At 43.3% G+C, this 25,378-nt stretch overlaps 1 protein-coding gene and 1 long non-coding RNA gene across 6 annotated transcripts in view; one reads left to right on the top strand and one right to left on the bottom strand.

Moving 5' to 3' along the window:
* sdk2b (sidekick cell adhesion molecule 2b) overlaps positions 1-25,378 on the bottom strand; it is a 1,143,109-nt gene that overhangs the window by 1,055,944 nt on the left and 61,787 nt on the right. The window lies entirely within an intron of this gene.
* Positions 477-5,038, top strand: LOC119953493. Its single transcript, XR_005458036.1, has 3 exons — positions 477-702; positions 3,495-3,652; positions 4,712-5,038. It is a non-coding gene; the product is annotated as an uncharacterized LOC119953493 (long non-coding RNA).

Genomic DNA, 25,378 nt, shown 5'->3' with positions numbered 1-25,378 from the left:
ACAAAATCAAGTACAACTTAACAGAGTGGTGCTTACATTCGGGAGTGTGATCTAATTCTGCATGAATGTGAATAGAACTAAAACTTGTAACTTTTTCAACATAGCAATGGTCTGCACAAACAGGAATTGTACTCAACTCAACTGAATTTTTAACACTGTTCCTTTAAATTGCGCGTAAGTTGCATAACGTCAGGGAAAATTGCCTGTTGGAAATTTAGAAAGCAAACTAATTATATTTTTGCCTTGTGCAAGCAACAGATAAACCTGATTCAGCTCTGTATGAATTAGTTCAATGATGCAAATTAAAACAGAATACAGAATCAGCATTGTCAACCTCAGTGGGTTAATCTTCTTTCTCTCAGACAGTAAGGGGTGCAGTAATCCCTTTTCATCCCTCTTTCACAGCTGTCAGCTATTTGTAGACATTCAGATTTACATTACGCCATTGTTCACCTCAGCTGTACTCAGTAGTTTATCAAATGAGGCAAATTTTTGTGATTTGATATGCTCAACATGAATTTTCTCGAGCTGACGTGCAGAGATTTGCTGGGGTCAGAGTGCTAGGCTATTGCTAAAATGATGAACTACAATTTATATTTACGTAATAAACATCTCAAGGCGCTTCACAAGACGATTATAAAAAATGCCGCTGAGTCACAGAAGGGGATATTAGATCAGGTGATCAAAAACTTGATTAAAGAGGTAGGTTTTTGGGTATGTCTTACAGGAGGAAAGAGTGGGGACTTCCGGTGGCGGCCATGGAGTGAGTGGTCGCACTTTTGGTAGCTCCCGCTCAGGGTGGTATTTTTCGGCCCTTTCCCCCATCCAAAGCTTTGGATGGAAAGATTTGTCGGAGTGCCTGGAGGAGGTGTAACTCCTCTGGTACGGCTGGTGGATGGATCCACGAACTCGGTGTGGGTCGAGAAGAAAGGAGCTGTTGGAGCAGGAGTGTCTTCGTGGTGCGCCACAGGCTGAGATGGCGAAGGGCAAAGGGCCTGCTCTGCCCTCCCAGTGGTCAACAGAGCAGTTGGTGGAATTTCTTAATGCTAATTTCAGCCAGCTGAGGAAGGAGGCCTTGGAGGACCTGGCCAAAATGGTGGTGCCGGTTAAAGCAGGTTTTGAGAGAGTGGAGGAGAGGCTGCGGTCCCAGGGCCGGGCGATCCAGAAAGTGGAGGAGGCTGTGGGTGAGCAGGAGGAGCAGCTCGCCTCATTGGTGGCTGAGGTGGGGGTTATGCGGGAGACCCAGAGGAGGCTGAAGGAGAAGTTGAAGGATCTGGAGAAGCGCTCCAGAAGGCAAAGTTTGAGGAAATTGGGGATGCCCTAAGGCATTGAAGGTGCAGAGATGGCAGTTGATGGGGGAGGGGGTCTTTGACCTGCCCCTGGAGGTCGACCAAGCGCACAGGGTGCTGATGCGGAGGCCGCAAGTGGGCAAACTGCCAAGGGCAATGGCAGTGCAGTTGCACTGCTTTCTGAATAAAGAGAAAATTCTTTGGTGGGCAAGGCAGACGAGGAAGTACACTTGAGAAGGGAATGAGCTGCGTGTACATCGAAACCTGGGAAAGGAACGAGCTCTGGTGTAGCAAAACCTGGGTGCAGAACTGGCAAAGAGGAGGTTTAATCGGATCAAGGCTGCCCCCTTCAAGAAGGGGTGAAGTTCGGGGTGCTATACCCGGCCTGCCTCTGAGTGACTTTCTAGAAGCGTAAATATTATTTGGGTATGCCAGAGGAGGTGATGGAGTTTCTGAGAGACAATGGGCTGGCAGGAGAAGGAGGACATTGAACTTTGGAGGAGTTTGCGAGGAGATTTCTTATTCTTGGGAAACATTTCCCCTTGAAATGTTCTTTTGGTTTTGGTGGTGGGTTGTTTGGCGGGCAGGTCCCTCCGTGGGGGAAATATAAAGGGTGAGTGCACCTTTTCTGTTTTTTGTGGGGTGAGCATGAATGGGGGTGGTGGGGAATTGGTGGGGGGGGGGTAGGGGGTTTGGAGGTCTTGGGCAAGGGCCGCCATGCGAGCTGGGTGGGCTAGGTAACAGGATTGGAGTGGGGGGTTGTTAGGAGGTAGGTGTAAGGAGGGGGATGGGGTTGTTTTGTTTGGGGGGAGGGGAGGGGTTGCTAACAAAGGTGTGGTTACTGGGGTGCAGCTGGAAAGGGAGTGATGATGGTGGGCCGGGGTGGTTGCGTGACAGGGGTCTGGGGCTGGTCCAAAAAGGGGCATGGTTGATCGGCAGGGGAGGGGAGTGGGATGTGAGGGGGTTGAATGGGCCGGTCAAACGGTCACGTGTATTCGTGCACCTGAGGAGGCTGCAGGCGGATAGGGCCTTTTTACAAGAGACGCACTTGGGATCAGACGAGGTTCAGGAAAGGATGGGTGGGGCAGGTGTTCCACTCAGGACTGGACATGAAGACGAGGGGGGTGGCAGTGTTGGTGAATAAGCAGGTGGCGTTCGAAGTGAAGAACATCGTGGCCGAATCGGGCGGGGGGGGGGGGGATTTGTGATGGTTAGTGGCAAGCTGGAGGGGGTGCCGGTCATCCTGGATAGACTTGCTGTTGAATTTTGTTTCCCATGTTCTGCAGAACTGCTTGGTATTTGCCCCTTCTTCTCAGATACCTAAGCGGAATCAGGAACTCACTCAGGCCTTGCATGTCCAAATCTTCATCCTCAAACTATGTTGAAAGTACTATCAGACACAACACCATTCTGCCTCTCATCTTTCATGCTCCTCAAAATAGCAATAAACTGAGTTTATTTTTAATTTATTCATTTACTGGATGTGGACATTGCTGGCTGGGCCAGAATTTATTGCTCATCCCTAATTGCCCTTGAGAAAGTGGTGGCGAGCCACCTTCATGAATCATATCAGTTACTGTGGTGCGTAGACCCACACAGCTGTTAGGAATGGAGTTCCAAGGTTTTGACCCAGTGATAGTGAAAATAGTGATATAGTCCCAAGTCAGGATGGTGCAAGGCTTGGATGACAGTGAAGGAACAGTAGTATAGTTCAAAATCAGGATGGTGCGTGGCTTGGAGGGAACTTTGGTGGTATTTCCATGCACCTGTTGTCCTTGGCCTTCTAGGTGGTAGAGGTTATGGGTTTCGAAGATGCTGTCATAGTTAGTTACAGCGTAAGATTTAAGTTTCCAAAGTTACTCCAATATAAATTGTTCCTATATGTGACTGAATTAAGAATACGGTTGCAATATTTACATTAGTTCTTAAAGAGCTCTGATTATCAATAACACTGCCAAAATTAATCAGATGTACTTTCAATTGCACCTTGGTGTGACATATGGACATCAACCCATTTTTATGTAATTGCAGAGGCTGCTGGACATTACAAGGTTGCATTGGTGTAAACATTTAAAACGTTGGAAACCATAGCAGGCCAGGAAGCATGTCGAGAAACAGTTAACATTTCAGGCCCATGATCTTTTGTCAGGCTTTCTGATGGAAACTCGTCAACTCAAGGTGTTAACTCTGCTTCTCTTTGTGTAGATGCTGCCTCACTTGCTGAGCAACGTTCCTCTCTGAGCAGCACAGCTGCAACCCAAAATTTCCCACGCGCAGACGCATAAGCACAATTAAAGGACCGTGCACTGAAACAAATCAGCCATGCACAATGAAAAGGAAAATTACTTCCAGGTTGACAACATGTAAGTAGCACAATGAAAGATGGAGCTACAGATTATATGTGGAGCCTTACATCATCACATTGTATTTTTATATCTACACCTGCATATGAATAAAATTTAGAAAAGCAGGGTTGCAGGTTTGGGATGAGAAGCCATGTCAAGAGATTCACTGCTAATGATTGGATAGTTAAGAGTGGAACCAGATAAGGGCAATCCCACTCAGCTGAACAACAAGCGAGGGCATTGGAGGAACATGGCATAGTCCACCATGTCAAAGGCTTTAGTGGGGTCGGGGATTGTACCCGAGGAGAGGGAACCGACCACTATGTGCCTCAGACCCAGCAAGCTTACTTAAAACAACCTCAGTTTGTTCACTGTTACTATCAGTCAGTTTCTGCAGCCTTCAATTCACTCAACTCTCTCATTCTACTTTTGATCTTTCCTGCTTGGATTTGTCCCTTTTGACGGCAATGATCTTTTCTTCATCTGCCCTTTGACAAGTTCTTTATGTCATTTGGTCTCCTGCAGTCACCATAGTATACATTCCTAATCCAGCAGCCCAGCAGGTAGCCACTACGGTCAGAGGAAGCACAGATCAGTGGATCTGCACTCAAATGTTTTAAGCCATACATTTGACCCATACTCATTTAAGCAAGGCCCCCTACTTGGAGCACACATTCAGTCATTTTTACCAGGCCTCTTGCTTAGTCTGCTAACTCTATCCCCCAAATATATATGGTAAAAATTCAATTTTCATGACAAAACAAATATTTTACTTCTGCTTCTTCTTTCACTGTGGTAATCAGTAAAAAGAAACTGAATTAATGAAGTACTAGACAATTAAAAAAAACAATTTGTAACAAATGAGTTACACTCCTCTGTGCAGTGTGGACTGCGTACACAACAAGACGATTATTTGAGGAAAATTCAGAATTAATTGAAAAAAAAAGAAAAACATACAAAGATGACACTTGAAAAATATTCGAAACAGCAGGACTGTAAGCATTTCAAAAGAGAGAACAAGTTTTGATGTTTATTCAGTGCTGAAAATAATTAACATGCATTTACACTGTTTTTCAGATCGTTGACATGACCCGAAAAGCTTTGTCGCCAATGAGTTACTTTTGAAGTGCAATCATTGAAGTTTCATACTTTATTAGCCAGACAGCACCCCTGTTCAATTTCTCAGCCAAAATACTGCACCTCCCTTTCAGCAGAACACTTAAATGGCAGCCTGGATAAGTACTCAAACCCTAGTGTGGCACCTGATCTCATAACCTCTTGACTCACAGGTGACAGTCAAGACTAAAAGACTAGAACATAGAACATAGAACAGTACAGCACAGAACAGGCCCTTCGGCCCTCAATGTTGTGCCGAGCCATGATCACCCTACTCAAACCCACGTATCCACCCTATACCCGTAACCCAACAACCCCCCCCCCCCCCCTTAACCTTACTTTTATTAGGACACTACGGGCAATTTAGCATGGCCAATCCACCTAACCCGCACATCTTTGGACTGTGGGAGGAAACCGGAGCACCCGGAGGAAACCCACGCCCACAGGGGGAGGACGTGCAGACTCCACACAGACAGTGACCCAGCCGGGAATCGAACCTGGGACCCTGGAGCTGTGAAGCATTTATGCTAACCACCATGTTACCCTGCTACCCTTAACAGACATTTCAAAAGATTGGAAAGAAAAGAGGTAAGCAAGAGGAACGGGAGAATCAATAGATACACGAATCACATTGAGGAAATAATGGGTTGAATGACCTGAATACTGTTGAATGAGAGAACTGCTGGAGGATAAAAAAGAATTAGTGAGCTAATTGAAAAATATATAAAGGCCCAGAACATGTGCCACTACTGAAGACTGCAAAACATTCAGAGGCATACACAAACAAACGAAAATATAATTTTAAAAAACCTGAAAATATTGGCATGTTGATCTGCCAGTCCACTGACTATCGCAAAAACAGATTAACACCTAAGTTCAGATGAAAGATCTCCATATCAACCCAACACCATTCTGTCAAATCCACCTTAAACCACAAATGGAGAATAATGCAGAGACCCGAAATACGAAAGTAAATGCTTAGACCAAGAACGTCAGAGTATCAAGTCACGAGCTAGATATCCTTAAATCTTGAGGAAACACAGGTCTACATTTTATCAAAGGAACATGAGGGGGTAACCAAGATTTGGTGAGGTCAAAGATTATTTGAATCCTTAAGCCAAGTATATTCGAAATGAAATTGTTGCATTTGTGTGTGGCCACAAGTGAAGCAAACACCAATTGGCTTATATAGGAATAATAAATAGACAGGAGGAAACAAAGATTTTTTTTCAACTCAAACCAGGATAAGTCTAAATCAAGCACTCACCAACATTTCAACACATTCTCAAGAAAACAAAAACATAGATAAAATGTATTTCTAAAAAAGTATTGGAATTCGTTCCTATTTAAATATTTGAAATAATTTCTTAAGAGTAACCACCCTAAAACCTTTAGTAAAATTTTATGAACCACAATAGCAGCATATCTTCCTCCGAGGCAAAGCATGAGCTTGTTTTCCAGGAGAGTCTGCTGCTTCAATCTGTCTACATCAGTTGAGTGAATTTTGCATGTTCTCCACCAGGATGGTAGAAGCAGCACTGTTCAGAAGAAACTGTCACTGCACGTCTCACGTTACTTGAAGCAGCCCGTCTGCCACTGGAGAATTCCATCGTTCAGGCAATCATTGCTCTTTCTGTTCAAGGATACAGAGTTTTAAATATATTTTGAAGAACTGAAAAATGGGCTCAGGTGAAGTTATGCAAGTCAAAAAAACAATCAGACGAGCTCAAAACTTGCCTCAACTACTGGAACAGAAAATTAGCCAATTAACAAAAGCATTTTTACTGTCTATTCCCCATAAATAATGTGTTACCTTCAATGAATGATTGTATGCACATGTATGTTTATGCTCAAGAAATCAGGGGGAAAAAAAATCACTGTAGAAATTGAAAGGTATTTTCACTTGTTAGATATATGCAGCAAACAAGGAAAGAAAAATAACCTGCATTTATAGAGTGCTTTTCAAGCCCTCAGGACATCCCAAAACACTTCACAGCCAATCAATTACTTCTGAACTGTAGTTACCGTTGAAGCATAGGAAACGTGGCAGTCAATTTACATAATATCGGAATATCAGTGCTTTCCAAACATTTAGGATGGGATTTACCGACCAACATGTTTTTCGGCGGCGGAGGCATCGCAACAGCGGGATTTACTGACCCTGCCGTCGTCGACAGGATTTCCCAGTGACTGCACCCCTCGTCACCAGGGAACCCGTACACTGGCGTGGGACTGAAATATCCCGCCGGCAAGAACAGCCAGTAGATCGCGCCCATAGGGTGCGATTCTCCGCCCCCCCACGACAGGTCGGAGAATAGCGGGAGGGCCTTCCCGACATTTTTCCCGACCTCCCGCTATTCTCCCCCCCCCCACGCCCGCCCCCCGACACGAATCGCTGCTCGCCGTTTTTTACGGCGAGCAGTGATTCTCCCCTAGCCGATGGGCCGATTTCCCAGGCCTTTACGGCCGTTTTCACGAACTCCAACACACCTGCTCTCACAGTTCGTGAAAACGGCTGCAAAGTGCCGTTCTGGGGAACCATGGCACTGATTGGCACGACCGCACCATGGCCGTGCCAAGGGTGGCATGGGCCCGCGATCGGTGGGCACCGATCGCGGGCAGCGGGTCCGATCCCCACGCACTCTTTGTTCCTCCGCCGCCCCGCTGGATGAGTCCGCGGGGCGGCTGAGGGGCATAACGGCCCGCGCATGCGCGGGTTTCACGCATATGCGTGATGGCGTCATCTGCGCATGCGTGGGTTGGAGCCGTCCAATCCGCGCATGCGCGGCTGACGTCATCATTTGCGTCAGCCGTCGTTAACTTTGGCGCGCGGGCTTAGCGAAATTCGCTAAGCCCACGATGCCGAGGTTCACGGGGCCCCGCTGCTAGCCCCGACTGGGGAGCAAAATCGGGTCCCAGGAGGGGGCGCGGAGGCTGCCGTGAAACACGGCCGGTTTCACGGCAGCCTTCACGACTCTCCGCGTTTGCGGAGAATCGCGCCCATAGTTTTGAAACAAAATGTGGGTTATGTACAAATACACAAAAGTATAACAGCTTGTGGTAAAGCTTCAGTGGAGTTAACTTCCACAATTTCTTTCAGGTTTTAATTCTGTTCTATTTTGGATAGGGGGAATTTGAAAGTAAAATTTTCAAGTACTGGCTGACTCATTGAAAATTTGAGATGTATGAGTGCTACTAATGCAGGATTTCAATACATTCCAAAAACATAATTGTAACATTTTGAGTGATTATTGTCACAAAATGCCGAATGCCTTTCGGACATTTGCATCTTCCCTGCTAAAATAACTCAAAAAATATTATTTTGACATTTAATCATTTTGATATGTTGAATTTGACAAGTTCCTGGGGGCAGAATGACAACTTGGCATTATATCTTATACAAGTGTACATTTTCTTGTTTGTCCATAAACGTAATGGAAGTAATATTAAAAAAGCTACTTTGTCACTTTTCAATCTTCATTTTATTCCTGTGTATACAGGAATTTCTTTCACCTTGTATTGTGCATTGCCATGTTATTCCTCTCTTTCCTGTCTATTGTTTCACCTCATAGCTTTGTTTCTTTTTTTGCAGTTTTGGTTTTGTAAGGTGGAATTTTCCCATTTTGAGAAGAAGTATCATGGCAAGGAATGGAACAGGAACATGGAGTGTTTCCCACTGCAGCGCCTGGTGGAGCAAATCACACCAAATCTCCCGGTCCCGCCCTCATTAATTAGGCACCCGGGTGTTTCACGCCATCTTCAGTGGCGGGGCAAGCCTGGATGGTGTGTTATCTGCTATTGTGTCCAGGTGCCACATTGAAAATACATCCAACATCACTGATCCAATATTGAAGAAAGAAGGAAGGCCACCTGAAAATGAAGAGAGGTATCCGGGAGCACTCTTGAAACTAGAAGATGGACCTCCTGAGAATGAAGATGAATCGCCAGGAACATTCTGAGGCTGAAAGATCATCTCCCTCTTGGACACCTGAGCTGGGAGGTCCAGCTGCAGATGCACCCCCGACCCACTGCTATAATGTTCCAGGTTTGCAGTAGGCCTCCATTCCGGCCTCCGGAGGCAGCCCCAGGCATCGGGTGGAATTTTCCCAAGCGTGTTTGCAGGTGGGCATAATGCTAAAATATGGCAGGAGTGCCAGAAATTGGGTTCATGCCACCGTGAATTTACAGTGGGGTCTTCCGCTGGTGCATGCCATGTCAGGTCAGAAATCCTGCTGGAGGATAGTGTGGACTTCATTTGATCCCATTAGTGGGATTTAAAAGGCGGTGCAACCCCCCACGTCAGATTCTCTGCAGTGCCGATGGGAAAACATGCCGGCATTGAAAACATTCATACAATGTGGCAAGTAGATGTCAGGACTCACCTGGATTCATCTGGTAGTCCTTCTTTCTTCAATAGTGGGTCAGTGACGTTGGGCTCCTTTTCAATATGGCAGCGGACACAAAGGTGGACTACATGCCATCTAGGCATCCCCCTGCCACTGATTAAGGCATGAAGAATTTGAATGCATAATTAATGAAGTCGACATGCTTTCCTGCTGGCTGCAGCATTGGAAAAGATTCCACCTTCCTGCTCCCGCCAGGGCACATAGTCTCAGGATGAGAAAATTTCACCCATCATTCAGCTGATTCCAGACATCTGCATGCCATATTGTTCAAACATGTTCCACGTTGACGTGTTTTCCTACTGGCATCGAGGGGTATCTGGTGTGTGAGTCAGGCCTTCAGTATTAGGGGCTGGTTTAGCTCAGTGGGTTAGACAGCTGGTTTGTGATGCTGAACAAGGCCAGCAGCGCGGGTTCAATTCTCGTAACAGCTGAGAATTCTGAATTCCTACTGTGTACCCGAACAGACACTGGAATGTGGCGACTAGGGGCTTTTCACAGTAACTTCATTGCAGTGATAATGTAAGTCTACCTGGGACAATAAAAAGATTATATTATTATTCCATTAACGTGATGCAAATAAGGTTCACGCCATCTGCTTGTGGGTTTTCCAACACATGATGGTGGACACAAGTGGAAGATCCCACTGTAAATTCACACCAGCGTGAAAGCGATTTCTGGCCCTTCTGCCATATTCTCCCAAAATGCTTGCCAGCAAACATGCTGGCAAGGGCGTGGGAGAATTCTGCCCTTGGTTTATTTCTCTGTTCCACGAGAGTACAGTGGTTAGCACTGCTGCTTCACAGTGAGAGGGTCCCAGATTCGAAACCCAGCTTGGGTCACTGTCTGTGCGGAGTCTGCATGTTCTCCCAGGTGTCTGTGTGGGTTTCCTCCGGGTGCTCCGGTTTCCTCCCACAAGTCCCGAAAGACTATTGAAGTTAGGTAATTTGGACATTCTGAATTCTCTCTCTGTGTAACCGAACTGACGCCGGAGTGTGACGACTAGGGGCTTTTCACAGTAACTTCCTTGCAGTGTTAATGTAAGCCTATTTGTGACAATAAAGATTATTAATTAAAATCTCTGCAATGTTTGACCTCAATTTAACTGCATTAGATGGAATTTTATTTTACATTCCTCCCTTATTCACTCCATAATAATAATTGCATCTCAGATATACATTCCATTTTGACAGATAAGGCTGTTTTCGAGTCCCATCTCAGTCAATATTTCCTCCCTAAAGTGTGTATAAAATAATGCCCTTGGATTAATTGTTAGAAAATATTAGTGAAAAGCGAGACCATCATAGCTTTCCATTTAATATGGTAGTGATATACAGTCATTGCAGAAATCAAACAGCTTTGCATCACAGGGCAGCCTCAAATAGTTTCAAATCTTACAGCATGTTTGTTTTTTAGTTTGAAAATATGGGATGAGGAGGAGAGTTGGATTAGGCTGGAGAGGGATTAATGGCAGCCAGACTAAATTGAGCTTGAAGAGGCTGAGAGTGTGATTGGGTGAGAAATGAGCAATTAGGGAAACAGACTGGAAAATATATCACAGGGGTTTCAATCATAAACCTTGTACCTAATGCCACTGATTTGTTTTCAAACAATCATTCAATGTGTTATTGACATCTTCAGTATGGGAATTTCGTAGCTATGCTTATGAGCACCAGGAAACCAGAAACTGAACCCTACAACAAACCCTTGATAAAAAAGAAAAGCTTTGATGCACAAAATGTTAATATAGCAAGGTCTAAAACTATCGCTTGAGGTACAATCCCCTTTCCAACGGAATCTTTTTTCCCCAGCCAAAAAGGTACATATATATTTACCCATGCATACTATAATCCTGTGGTTGACCTCTTAATACATACTCCACTATACTGGAGGCACAAATGTCGGTGTGTATCCAACAGATTGAACAATTCAACTAATTGCAGAAATTCTTCACAGATATCTGCAACATATAGAATACTCAAAAGCAGATTACAGGCAAATTAGTTCGAGACCTTCGACAGCTGTGTCGAGCAGTATGTGTCACCACAAATGCTTACCTCAACACAGATCAAGTTTCTGAGTCCACAAGACTCAAACCAAAGCTCACTATAAAAAAAACATTCTCCTCATTCTGATATGACTGGAATAACAGGTGGCTCAAGTCCAAAAACATACTGCAAATCTAATTGAAGTTACTCATTGTAGCAGCTGAGGTATAAGTATGTAACAGAGAGAAAAGGCTGCTTCATCTGATCCCTCTAAGCAAGCCATTTAAAGTTATTTGAATAATTCTGGGTTTAAAGTCAGATTTTTAAAAATTACAATCATAAAATGCAAGGTAACAGTTAACTGCGTAATAATCGGATCATTGGCCCTGAACTAATGGAAATGGTGAAATAGAACAAAGATATTTTAACATGGTAAAAATTCCAAGTTGTTTTTGATGTGATAATGGAACATTTCATTTTGAACATTTATATTGCCTAGACAGGGCAAGCTGTCACTGTTCCATGTACTGTATCTTATTCTGAGCATGCTTCTATAGTGTACTATTTTCCATAAACATTACATGCATCACAAAACTTGCAAATGAAAAACTGATATTGTCAACAGAAACTATGATTGATGGACAGATAGCAAAGCAGACACATTTAAACATCTTGCATTCTAAACTGTTTACATAAATGATTAAGGAAGTGACAGATGTAGCTTAAGAAGATATGTGGAAAATAATAGCAGATATAGTGCATTGCTCAATAACGCATCTTTCTGTAATAATAAAGAAAACCAATCTTCGACCTCCGTTTGAAAGTGTTAAGAATGTGAATGTCTTAAACAGATTGATACGCGTTAAAAAATCTTAATTCTGGACACATCACAAAATTTTAATTCTGGTTAATCTGCTGATTGAACCTCACCATTAAAATACATCTTCGAAATAGTAACAGCATTTAATTAATATTCAAATTAAGTTTATTTAAATGGGAGAAGGAAAGTGGAATGGAATGGTAACACCGAAGAAGCTGAACTAAAATCAACAAAAAGACAACGAGAGGTTCAGTCAGTGACAGCATCAGTTGAAGTGTCACTTAAATGAGGCATCATGCTAATGCAAAACAAAACAAAATGTACTTTTATAACACATTTTAAATAAAAATTAAGATAGAATCCCTTTGATCTCCATTTGCACCCCACATCAATAGGTGCATTATGAATTGTTTTGATAATTTCACACTGTGGAGTTCTGTATTGATAAAGGATTTTATGTTAAAATTGCTGGTACTAATACCTAAAACATAACTTGTAATCAAGGAGCAGCTTTAAATCATCAAAATATTATTGTGTTAAATTGTGTTTGGGATTGTATTATCCCATTCATGAACATCTAGCCATATTATTCATATATTTTTCTGTATGTGAATAAATATTGCAGATTGTTCAATTGACGCAGCAAAAACTTAGAGAACCATATGAGATAGAGAAACAAAAGCTCCACCAGTCCATGCAAATAAATGGACCTCAATCCGGGTTTGATTGACAGACAGAGGGAAAGCTCAAGGTGCCGAACCAAAATTAGTTTTCAGTTTCAAGGCTTCAAACCGAGAAAACAATGCATAATTCAGAAATAATTAGCATTAACTGCCCACCTCAATTAGAAAACCAGGCGCCACAAGGTGATGCCTAGACTGAGAAGTGTGATAGTGGTGCAGTAGAGACTCATTTTCAGGTTGAGGGACATATCATTGAGTTTCTATCCAGGATTGCACCAAATCTGGTATTTCTTCGATTTTCAACAGTTGAAAAAAATCAGTTTCTTGAGTACAGGTATCATTTATCCTTCGATCACAAATTTCACAGGTTAATAAATCATTTTTTTTTTTTAAATTTAGAGTGCCCAATTATTTTTTCCAATTAAGGGGCAATTTATCGTGGCCAATCCACCTAACCTGCACATCTTTGGGTTGTGGGGGCCGGGATTCGAACCCAGGTCCTCAGCGCCATAGGCAGCAATGCTAACCACTGCGCCACCGTGCTGCCCCTCAGGTTAATAAATCATAAACCTGAAGGTCAACTTAAAATCCACTGCAATCAATGCGTACAGTACAACTTGCACACATACAATTTAATCATACAGCAGCTAAAGGATTTCTTCAATTTGGCAGACCAGACCTTTAAGATCTCATGTATGAAGTTTGAAGAAACTTAAGATAAATATTTTACTGTCCTCTTTAAAACTCAGACAATTGCCATTAATTCTTCAATACATCAGAAAGTTTTTGAAAGCCGTGCCAAATGGCCAAGCAAACAACCATCAATAGATAAGATACAACTTTTTATGCTACTTCACATGGCCGGATACAAAATGGTTTTGCATTAAAACATTACAAATTGGACAGAATAATGAAATGGCTATAAAGAATTCCACTTAAACTAAATCAGGGCTGCAAAAATCTAAATTACCAGATCAGGAGTGCATAAATTCTAGGTTTTGGATCTAAAAATTAAAAGTGCGTCAGCAGTTTGCAGTAGTAATGATCTGGAATAGACTCCCAGCACAAAAAACTTTTGCTGTGCAAGTTGCCTACATTCAAAAAGGAAACTGAAAAATATTTAGTTGGGTGTGGAATTAGAAATTATAACAACAGGTAAAAACCAAAATGACCCAGTAGTTCACAAGACCGATTATTTGTCTATGGTACTATTATTGCAATAGTTATTATTTGAGCATGGCAACATCCAGGGTTAAGGATCGCAGATGCAAAGATAAATTAATATGTTGGAACTTTGTTTAATTTTCTTTCAATATTACAAATGGTACCCACGAGTGGGTTAGATAACTGGTAGAATGTCAGGAATCAATGGGGTAGTCAAGTATAATTAGAGAGATAAATAAAAAGGCCAAGTATGGATGTGGAGACAAGACCTGACAATCATGTCCTGGCAACAATTGAAGGAGAAATTGCGAGTAAAGGAAGAAGAAAAACATTTGAGAGACGGATAAAATTGAGATGTAGGCCGAGGAGGCTTGAAGAAAGCCACAGAAAAACAGGTTGGTGCCAATGATCCCAATAAGGCTGTGGTGACAATGAACAAATGATTAAAAATGGAGCAGTGCCATAGATAATATAGATTCCATTTGGAAAAAAAGACATGACGAGACCAACAGCAATATAATGTTATAGATTTTATGTTCTCATGACCTTTCTCGAGTTCTGTGTTTCAGAACAGTAGATCTTCATAAACATTATTCTGGCCGCGTTGCATAGATGCTTTTAATGTACAATAAAATACAGATTATAAAGTACTTTGATTCAATATTTCTGCTGGTGTAATGAAAGACAACTCAGTAGCAAAGAAATGATATGTATGGAATTGGACATATACTTTAAAAAGAAAATGCTGTGAGGGATGGGCAAAGTGCAGGCAAGGGGACTCACTGTCTAGCTCTTTTAACGATCCAACACCAGCAAATACTGGTCTTTTCCTGAGCATTTTGATACGACTGCCTGATTTGGACAAAAAGGCTTCAAAACCTTTTGAAGAATTCCCCCAAGCCCAAAAAATTTGGTTTCACGTTGGGACGAATTCGCAGGATCTTCTGCTGATGCTCACCATAGTGGATGGGGAAACCTGCTGGAAAGGGGGCAGCACGGTAGCATTGTGGATAGCACAATCGCTTCACAGCTCCAGGGTCCCAGGTTCGATTCCGGCTTGGGTCACTGTCTGTGCGGAGTCTGCACATCCTCCCCGTGTGTGCGTGGGTTTCCTCCGGGTGCTCCGGTTTCCTCCCACAGTCCAAAGATGTGCAGGTTAGGTGGATTGGCCATGATAAATTGCCCTTAGTGTCCAAAATTGCCCTTAGTGTTGGGTGGGGTTACTGGGTTATGGGGATAGGGTGGAGTTGTTGACCTTGGGTAGGGTGCTCTTTCCAAGAGCCGGTGCAGACTCGATGGGCTGAATGGCCTCCTTCTGCACTGTAAATTCTATGATATAAAACATGGCGTGTAGATGTCAGAACTGTACAATACCTGGAGCAGCCTATAGAGAGCAGGATGGAAGCCGCAAGAAATCCTGGACCCCATAACACCTCAGCAGTGGTTGGGGAGGGGGGATGGAGCATATACAGGTGGACTTTCCAGATTCAGTGATCAGGAGGGGTCCATGACAGGGGATGTGATCAACGTAAACAAAATATTAAAAGGGATTGATAAAGTCAACGTAGATCAAATGTTCCCCCTTGTAGAGCAATCTAGAACAAGATATAGATTGAGAGGCAGCAGATTTGGAACTGTGATGAGGAGGAACTACTTCTCGCAGAGGGTGGTGAATTTGTGGAACTCGCTGTCCCTTAGTGCGGTGGAATCTGAGACATTAAATGGTTTTGAGAAGGAGATAGATATATTTTTGATTTTAAAAATGAGTTATAGGGATATGGAAACAGGTGGGGAGGTGGATTTGAGACCAGGAAGAGATCAGCCATGATTTGATTGAATGGCGGAGCAGGCTCAAAGGGCTGAATTTCCTACTGCTAATCCTAATTCCTATGACCCTATGCTCCATCTTCCAGCCTCAGGATATTCCTGGAGATCCATCTTCTTTCTCAGGAGGTTCATCTTCTTTCATCAGTAGTGGGTCAGTGATGTTGAGCACCTTTTCAAGATGGTGCCTGGATAGGATGGCAGACTTCACACCCTTAGGCATGCCCCGCCATGGAATCTGGCGCAAAGCCTCCAGGTGCATAATTAATGAGGTCGGGGGCCAGGAGATTTGGCATGTTGTCCCATCGGGCTCCACAGTGTGAAACACTCCACGTTCCCGTTCCGTCATGGGAGCTAGTTGCAGGATGGGAGAATTTTGTCCCTTCTTTCTTATTCAGGAAAATCGATATAGTTTATAATTCAAATGCCAAATTGCTGATCAAACACAAGAGCTGACCGTAGTAATTTTTTTAATTTAATTTTTTATAAATTTAGAGTACCCAATTCATTTTTTCCAATTTAAGGGGCAATTTAGCATGTTCAATCCACCTACCCCACACATCTTTGGGTTTTGGGGGTGAAACCCATGCAAACACGGGGAGAATGTGCAAACTCCACACGGACAGTGACCCAGAGCCGGGATTGAACCTGGGACCTCGGCGCCATGAGGCTGCAGGGCTAACCCACTGTGCCACCGTGCTGCCCAAGCTGACCGTAGTAATGACAATGTGATTGGAGGTTACCAGTTGTTTCATTGCACTGGTGTGGTGAAAGCCAACTCTTGAGATGAGACTCCACACGTCCAAGACAATGGCACTACCTCATTTTATTCCCGTGTTGTCATAGGGCAGCATGGTAGCACAGTGGTTAGCACAGTTGCTTCACATCTCCAGGGTACTACGTTTGATTCCCAGCTTGGGTCACTGTCTGTACAAATTCTGGACGTTCTCCCCGTGTCTGCGTGGGTTTCCTCCGGGTGCTCCGGTTTCCTCTCACACTCCAAAGATGTGCAGGTTAGGCGGATTGGCCATGATAAATTGCCCTTAGTGTCCAAAAAAGGGTTAAGTGGGGTTACTGGGTTTCAGGGATGGGATTGAGGCATGGGCTTGGGTGGGGTTCTCTTTCCAAGAGCTGGCGCAAACTTGAATGGCCTCCTTCTGCACTGTAAATTCTATGATTCTATGATTCAAGTTTGGCTGCCCCTAAAAGCAATGTTGGCAACATAATTCCAACATTAGTTTCATGAACCTATAGCTTGTTTTCAGTCTCTTTTTTTAATATAAATTTAGAGTACCCAATTCATTTTTCCAACTAAGGGGCAATTTAGCATGATCAATCCACCTACCCTGCACATCTTTGGGTTGTGGGGGCGAAACCCACGCAAAAATGCAGAGAACATGCAAACTCCACACGGACAGTGACCTAGAGCCGGGATCGAACCTGGGACCTCAGCGCCGTGAGGCTGCAGTGCTACCACTGCGCCACTGTGCTGGTTTTCAGTCACAGGCTTTTCAAAGTAACTTCATTTGAAGCCTACTTGTAACAATAAGCGATTTTCATTTCATTTTCATTTCAATCAGCAGGAAATGTCATTGTGATTAAGTGATGTCAACTGAACAACACCAAATCCTGATATGTTATTGCTGAATTTCATAAAGCATTGCAAGACAATTAGTAAGAAAGTCAAGACTTTGGCATAGGCGAATGATACTCCTTTTATCCTGCCTGTAATATGATGACAAATCGGCTATTTACTCAAAAAGAATTAAGTCCGTTCATATTTTTTCATGGGTGATTCAAGCTGATGCAGCTGTTTTTGTCTGTGCTATCATGTGTGGTCCAGTCTAATGTGTACAACTCCCAGCAGGACTGTAAAGCAGTAAGTTAATGATCAACCTGAGTCACTGCTCACCATGCTGCTACTTACATCCAACAGTTACTAAGTCCTTCTGTCATAGGCTCCAGGGAAACCATTGAAAGGCTATAAGAGAGATGTTCAGCCTTACAGAAGTTCAATACCATATATCAATATTTGAAGCTGTGTGCATCTCCAACTACCTTGTGTTACTTTTCTTTTAAATAATGCAACAGACGGACACATATGCATATTATTTCAGGTCAGTAGGTCATGCAACACTCTAAAAGTGAATTATGCATTGACTTAACTTGAGGTGGGGGGGGGGGGTGGCACAGTGGTTAGCACTGTTGCCTCACAGCGCCAGGGCTCCAGGTTCAATTCCAACCTTGGGTGACTCTGTGTGGAGCTTGCAAATTCTCCCCGTGTCTGCCCCTTAGTGTCCAAAGGTCTGGTGGAGTTGTGGGGAAGTAGGTCTAGGTAAGGTGCTCCTTCAGAGGGTTGGTGCACACTTGATGGGCCAAATGGCCTCCTTCTGCACTGTAGGGATTCTGTAATGCGTTCGATTCTATAACTTGCATTGACATTTATTTTTAAACACATTGGGCTGGATTCTCCGCCGTCGGGATTCTCCGTTTTGCCGGCAGCCTGGGGGTTTCCCAATGGCATGGGGCTGCCCCACAATGGGAAACCCCATTGACCAGTCAGTGAAACGGAGCATCCCACCGGCGTGCTGAACCAGAAATCTGGCATGGCGGGGCGGAGAATCCAGCCCAGTGTCTTTGTTTTATTTAATATAAATTTATAAAAGTACATTAGTCCGTTGGATTATATTAATGGCTGTTGAAGCTTTGAAAACCTGGAATAAAGCTCATTTAAGTAACAGATATAGAAATAATCATGACCACCCAATTAAAAAAAAAAATGTGTTCATGGGATGCAGGCGTTGCTGGCTGGGCCAGCATTTAATGCTCATCTCTGAAAGTATTTAAGCGTCAACCATATTGCTGTGGATCTGGAGTCACATGTAGACCATACCAGGTAAGGATGACAGATTTCCTTCCCTCAAGGACATTAGTGAACCAATGGTTTTTTATGACAATCAGCAATGGTTTCATGGTCATCATTAGACTTTTTATTCCAGATTTCTTTGTATTGAATTCAAATTTTACCATCTGCCACGGTGGGATTCGAACCCTTTTCCACAGAGCAATATTACAATGAATGGTCTTGTTGCAGGCTGGTTGATCATAGCTGATACATTAACCCTCGAGTAAAGGTATAGCCCTTTCAACAGCCTCCCTTTTAAAAGGCACCTGGTGTGCGAGTTCCTTGAGTAGGAGGAAACTCCCCAGTCAGGCAAACACAAAAGGGGAGATTCAAGAGAATCAGGGGACAGAACAAGCTAGGTGTTGGAATGCTGAATGATGGACTATCTGTTTTGGCTTTGCGATCTGTGCATTTAAAACAAATGTTTGGAACCTCGATTGTTCAAGGGAAAGAAGGAAAATAAAGCTCAAATGACAGAACCTATTAACATTATGGAAAAGGTTAATTTGGATTATTACTTTAAACTTTGGTGGGAACAATGGGACATTGGTTCAAACATGTAAATGGGACCATCAGACTGATATTGGGAGGTCCATCTTTACGTAAAGTGATCACTTGGAATGAACTTCCAGGCAGAGGCAAAAACTCTGCATTCATTTTAAGAACAAGCAGAAGTAGTAATTGGGGAAATGAAAAGTTGTTCTGAATGGCCTTCCATTATCCCCAACAATCATTTGCACTTAGCAACTCTTTTTTTAGAACCATATGCCCCTTAGTCTGCATTTGAGTTAGCAAAGTAATGTCAAACATCACCAGTTACACTGAGTTGCAAACTAAATATATCCTTCAGGGTGCCAGCAGAGTAGAGACTGCAGTTAATTTTTGTCTGAGAATGTAATTAGCACACTTCAAGTTAAAGTCAAGAGCAATGAGCTGTAGAAGATTTGGAAATGCTTCTTCCATCTAATTTTAACAGTGGTCCCAAAGCAACTTTAATTCAAATCCCTTGTCTTGCACTTACAGATTTTTCACCGTAGCTTTCTAAATAATGAATATTTTTTAATTAAGAATAAAAAAATGAAATTTAAATTCTCATTCATGAGATACAAATAATATGCTATTTCTCCATGTCATGCGTTCTCTAACATTCCTGTCTTTTCAAGCTTGCAATTAAGATTCACACATAGCAACATTCAGGTATTTTACCCTGTTGCAAGGAGAAACAGAAGACGTAAAATCACTGTTGAAATTGGAGCATCAAAATTCACAATTTCATTCCTAACATAGCTGGTATATGGTAGCAGTATTTAAAAAAAACACAGCCAAAGTTGCAAGTGAAGAAAATCAAACTCACCGTACTGTTCCTTGATAGAAAGGGATACAATGTTTTAAAAATATATAGACACCATAGAAATTACTTTGGGCAAATATAGCAATTTGACAGAAACCTCAGCTTTCAACACGCCTGAGATAAGCACTACAATGCAATATGTAACACTTCATAAAACTAACTAGTCCACTGACATTGAACTTTCACGCTTGTTGAGTGGGAGACCGTTCACTATCATTCGGTATCACAGCAGTTCAGTCAACCAAAGAACTGTAAAGTTTATTACACACTTAATTATGGGCTAATTTATAGATTGCACCGATACTTTTGTGAAATGTAAATATGTAAAAATGTAAAAGTACCTATCGCGCACAAATTACTGAACGCATGATAGTTGTACCCCATAACAAAGAATCATAACGACCCTGTACTTTCTGGAATCTGCATTTCATAAATTTATTTTATTTATTCGTGGAACATGGAATTCCTTCGTTGCTCTCGAGAAAGTGATGGGAGCTCTCGAGAAAGTGATGGGAAGCCACATTCTTGAATTGCTAGAGTTCATTTGGTGTAGGTATTCTCACAGTGCTATTAGGTTGGGAGCTCCAGGTTTGGAATCCGCAACAATGAAGGAACGGCAACACATTTCCAAGGCAGGGGTGTACGTGATTTGGAGGGGAACTTGGAGTTGGTGTTTCCCTACGATTGTCAGGTGTTGCTGGTCATCGGTTCGGGAGGTACTGCTGAAGAAAATTTGGTAAATTTCTGCAGAACATCTTGTAAAAGATACACACTACTGACATGGTGTGCCAGTAGTGAAAGGAGTGAATGTTCAAGAATGGTTACGGTAGTGGATGTGCTGCCAATAAAGTGGACTACTTTATACTGGATGGTTTTGAGCTTCTTGAGCATTATTGGAGCTGCACTCATCTAGGCAATTAGAGAGTATTCAATCACACTCGTGATTTATGCCTTGTAGATTATGAAAAATTTGCCGGGAGGTGAATCAGAAGGTGAGTCAGGAGGCAAATCACTTGGCACAGATTACCAATCTCTCAACTGCTCGTGTAGCTGTAACATTATCATAAATGCAAGAAGTGCAAGGGTTAATGAAATGTCTAAATCAACCATCAGAGGGGGCTAGATATACAAGTATATAACACATTGATGCTAAACCTTGTGGAGGAGAGAAGTTAAGGAGCTAGCTCGAGTACAGACTGAAGGAAGGATAATGTGAGTCAGAGTAGATCATAGTTAATGTAATAGTGTAGAGATTAGTAGATGAGTGTAGATTAAATGTTAATTATCAACTGTGTATTATATAGGAGTAAGTGTTGAATCAAATTAAGTAGTATGAATAAATTTGTAGCTTTGTTCAATTTGTGGTCTTTGTGAACATTACGCCAACCATCCTGAATTTAGAAACACAAAGAACACCACAGTAGCCACAGTATTTACCTGTTAAGCTTCTGATCAATGGTGAAGCCCAAAATAATGATGTTGAGGATGTGGTGATAGCAATACTGATGTGTTTCAAGTGGCTTGCTCGTCTCTTATTGTAGATGGTGACTGTCTGGCATTTGTGTGTCACCAATATTACTTGCCACTCAGCAGTTTAACCCGGGATGCTGTCCATATCTTACTTAACATGGGTACGGACTGTTTCATTATCTGACACGCTGCATTTGGACCTGAATACTGTGCAATTATCAGTGGGCATCCCCATTTCTGACATTATGATGGAGGGACGATGTATCAATAAAGTAACTGAAGATAGTTGGGCCAAGAAAACTGTCCTGAGAAACCCCGTGATGCCCTGGGGTTGAGATGATTGCAGTCCAACAAGCACCTTTATGCGAGGTATGATTCTATCTTCCATTGTGCAAGATTTCTCAGACAACAGTCAGAACTTTGAGCCTCCATCAGACAGCAGTGAGAACGGCAATGAGGGCGGAAAATGTGGTGAGAATTGGAAAACACGATTCTTGTCATCGAGTTTGCGGTTTTTGGTTTCCCAGGCCCTTTGCTGGTGGCATAATGACAATCTTGCCACAGAAGGCTATGCACCTCATTCAATGAAGGACAAAATTCCATTTGCCTTCTTAATCACCTGTTGCACTTGTAAACCAACTTTCTGTGACTCATGCACTAGCACACCCAGGTCTCTCTGCACAGCAGAATGCTTTAATAAACGATAAAATATTAAAGCATGCTGCTGTGCAGAGAGACCTGGGTGTGCTAGTGCATGAGTCACAGAAAGTTGGTTTACAGGTGCAACAGGTGATTAAGAAGGCAAATGGAATTTTGTCCTTCATTGCTAGAGGGATGGAGTTTAAGATTAGGGAGGTTATGCTGCAATTGTATAAGGTGTTAGTGAGGCCACACCTGGAGTATTGTGTTCAGTTTTGGTCTCCTTACTTGAGAAAGGATGTACTGGCACTGGAGGGTGTGCAAAGGAGATTCACTAGGTTAATCCCAGAGCTGAAGGGGTTGGATTACGAGGAGAGGTTGAGTTGACTGGGACTGTACTCGTTGGAATTTAGAAGGATAAGGGGGGATCTTATAGAAACATTTAAAATTATGAAAGGAATAGATAGGATAGATGCGGGCAGGTTGTTTCCACTGGCGGGTGAAAGCAGAACTAGGGGACATAGTCTGAAAATAAGGGGAAGTAGATTTAGGACTGAGTTTAGGAGGAACTTCTTCACCCAAAGGGTTGTGAATCTATGGAATTCCTTGCCCAGTGAAGCAGTTGAGGCTCCTTCATTAAATGTTTTTAAGGTAAAGATAGATAGTTTTTTGAAGAATAAAGGGATTAAGGGTTATGGTGTTTGGGCCGGAAAGTGGAGCTGAGTCCACAAAAGATCAGCCATGATCTCATTGAATGGTGGAGCAGGCCCGAGGGGCCAGATGGCCTACTCTAGCTTCTAGTTCTTATGTTCTTAATATCATTAGCGAGCCCTCCCGCCGGAACTTCCCCCCCTCATTGAATATTAATTGGTCGCCAGTGTGACACATGCCAACGCGATTTACAACAACTGTAAAACTCAAGAATCTGGCAACCTCACCTCCAAAGAGGATATCGGACATGAGTGCTTAGGTCACCATTATCTTTCAGGGGACCAGTTTCAGAGGTGGCAATGCAGAAGATGGGATGGCGAGGGGTTTCCAGATAGTTTCAGCATCGGCATTTCGTAGGGTGGGGTCACTCGCAGGCCTTAGCAATCCTTCATGGCTGGGAACCTCTATGTTTAAGGCGGTCTGGCAGCGAGTGTGGAGACATCGTTTCCAGTGTCCTCCTTGTTAGGCTTGTGGCAATGTCCCGTTGAGGGATTGGGAAGTGGGTGGGAGCAGTTGAATCCATAGGATCAGCACTGGGGACAATTGTGAGGTTCATGGGTGGGGTCCCATGAGATGCCAACCCATATGGGCAGAGCAAGGGGTGTTTTCCAGCCTCATAACGCCTTTGGACCCTCACACAGAGGGATGACTGCAGTGTGAATGAATCCACGCACTCAGGCAGCACTGTGAAGCCAGAGGGAACGGGATGTATGGAAATTCAAGGCCACTGATATGGAGGCCAGGCTGTCAGTAGATGGGTGGCTGGCTGTTCAAGTTGGAAGGCTTGCTTAATCCATAGCCCTTGAGGATATTTTGAGTTTATTAACAACTCCATAATACAAAAGAATAGAGCAGAATACAAAACAATCAGCTGTTCGCTAAAAATATATCAAAAACAGAAACAATGAATCAACAAGAAAACAAAACCAGCTTTCAAGCCAGCACAAGGCCAACTGCACCCCAAGCCCCAACGGTAGTCCCACATCGGTGGTAAGGTGCCCAAAGTAGCAGCTTAGCAAAGAACACACCAGTGCAGGGCACGGCGGGAGAGAGAGAGAGGCAGAACACCAGTCCCTCCCATGAGGGGGCACAGTCCAACACAAAAGCAGTTCATTGAACAAAATCAGCAGCTTTCAAGCCAGCAGATGGCCACCTCCACCCCCCCGCCCCCCCGCCACTCCCACCCCAACGGAAGCCCCACATTGGTGGAGCCCAAACGAGCAGCACAGACCACTGGAAAAAGATATGCCATGCGGGAAACGGCAGGAGAGAGAGAATGAGAGAGAGAGAACACCCTTCCCTCACAAGAGGGGGTTCAGTTCAACCCAAAAAACAGCTCCATTACACAAGAAATCAAGATAAAATTCAGGGTAACCACAAAAAAGCCAGAAAAAAAAACAACAATCTCGGTGACAGAGCCTCAGGCTCTCACACCAGTGCACGCTCGCCACCCCACACAGCCCCCATCCACACTCAACCTCCGCTGGCTCCAGCAACAGCCCCATGTTGGTGGAAAGGCGCCCACTAGCAACACAGTCCATTAAAATGGCTGGGGAAACACAGCTGAGGAGAGTGAGAGAACACGCCTCACCGGGAGCGCGCTTGAACCCCCAGTATACAGAAGCATGAGTGGCTGCAACAGGCGAGCACCCAGCCGATAGGCACAAAAACAATAAACAACAAGAATACAATAACAAACATACAATTCCCCAATAGTGAGACGAAACCAGCAATCAGTACGAAGAAGATCCCGGCTCTGGGTCACTGTCCGTGTTGAAATGCACATTCTCTCCGCGTTTGTGTGGGTCTCACCTCCACAACCCAAAGATGTGCAGGGTAGGTGGATTGGCCACACTAAATTGCCCCTTAAATTAAAAAAATTAATTGGGTACTCTAAATTTATAAATAAAAATAAATCAGTACAAAGAATTACGTAGTCTATCTGGCCTTTGAAGATTTGAGAGCTTTCAACTTTAATTTGCCAGTACTTCCCTGCATATAACATCCTGATTTGCATTGGCACAATGAAGCCATACCTCAAGAAATCAACTTTATATTGCTGGATGCCGGCCTTAATAGGCCGGTTGCGGCCGGCATTCTGTTTTCTGACTTTGAAATTTTATTTCCAATCCCTGATTTGTCTAAATTTATGACTTTTTATTGCTGAAAATTAAAAGAATTTCAGTTGCATTTGCGCATCCTTACATTTACACACAAACTTTGTTTTAAATATGTTCCCATTTCTTTAGAAGTTTAAGCAAGTCTGGAAAAAGTACAATCTTGTTTTTACTTTACAAACCATGACTAGACAACATGAAGTAACTTGTCATAACAAAGGTTACACAGAGGTGGCCCCAATGCAACGTGTTATGATGAATTCACTCATCAGTAACCATGTTCCTGTTTAAGGGACGATGGGGGGGCAGTGTCTTGTTCCTCCAGAGGTTAGAATGTAGGGCCATTGAATGCACTCAACTGTGCTCCTTCTGGGGTGGGGTGGGGGAAGCGTGGATCGCTGAGGCTCTCAGGGGTCGAATCGCTTCATTCAAGAGAAGTTGAGAGGGGTAGCTGTGGGGAAGTGGCTATTGTGTGACATGAGAGGGAGTGAGGTTTAGTGGAAAGGTGTTGATATTGGGGGATGTACATGGGCGGATATTCCTCATCCTGAGA

The sequence above is a fragment of the Scyliorhinus canicula genome, chromosome 18, assembly GCF_902713615.1.
Source record: "Scyliorhinus canicula chromosome 18, sScyCan1.1, whole genome shotgun sequence".
NCBI classification, from domain to species: domain Eukaryota; kingdom Metazoa; phylum Chordata; class Chondrichthyes; order Carcharhiniformes; family Scyliorhinidae; genus Scyliorhinus; species Scyliorhinus canicula.
This window is presented reverse-complemented; position numbering and strand designations above follow the sequence as displayed.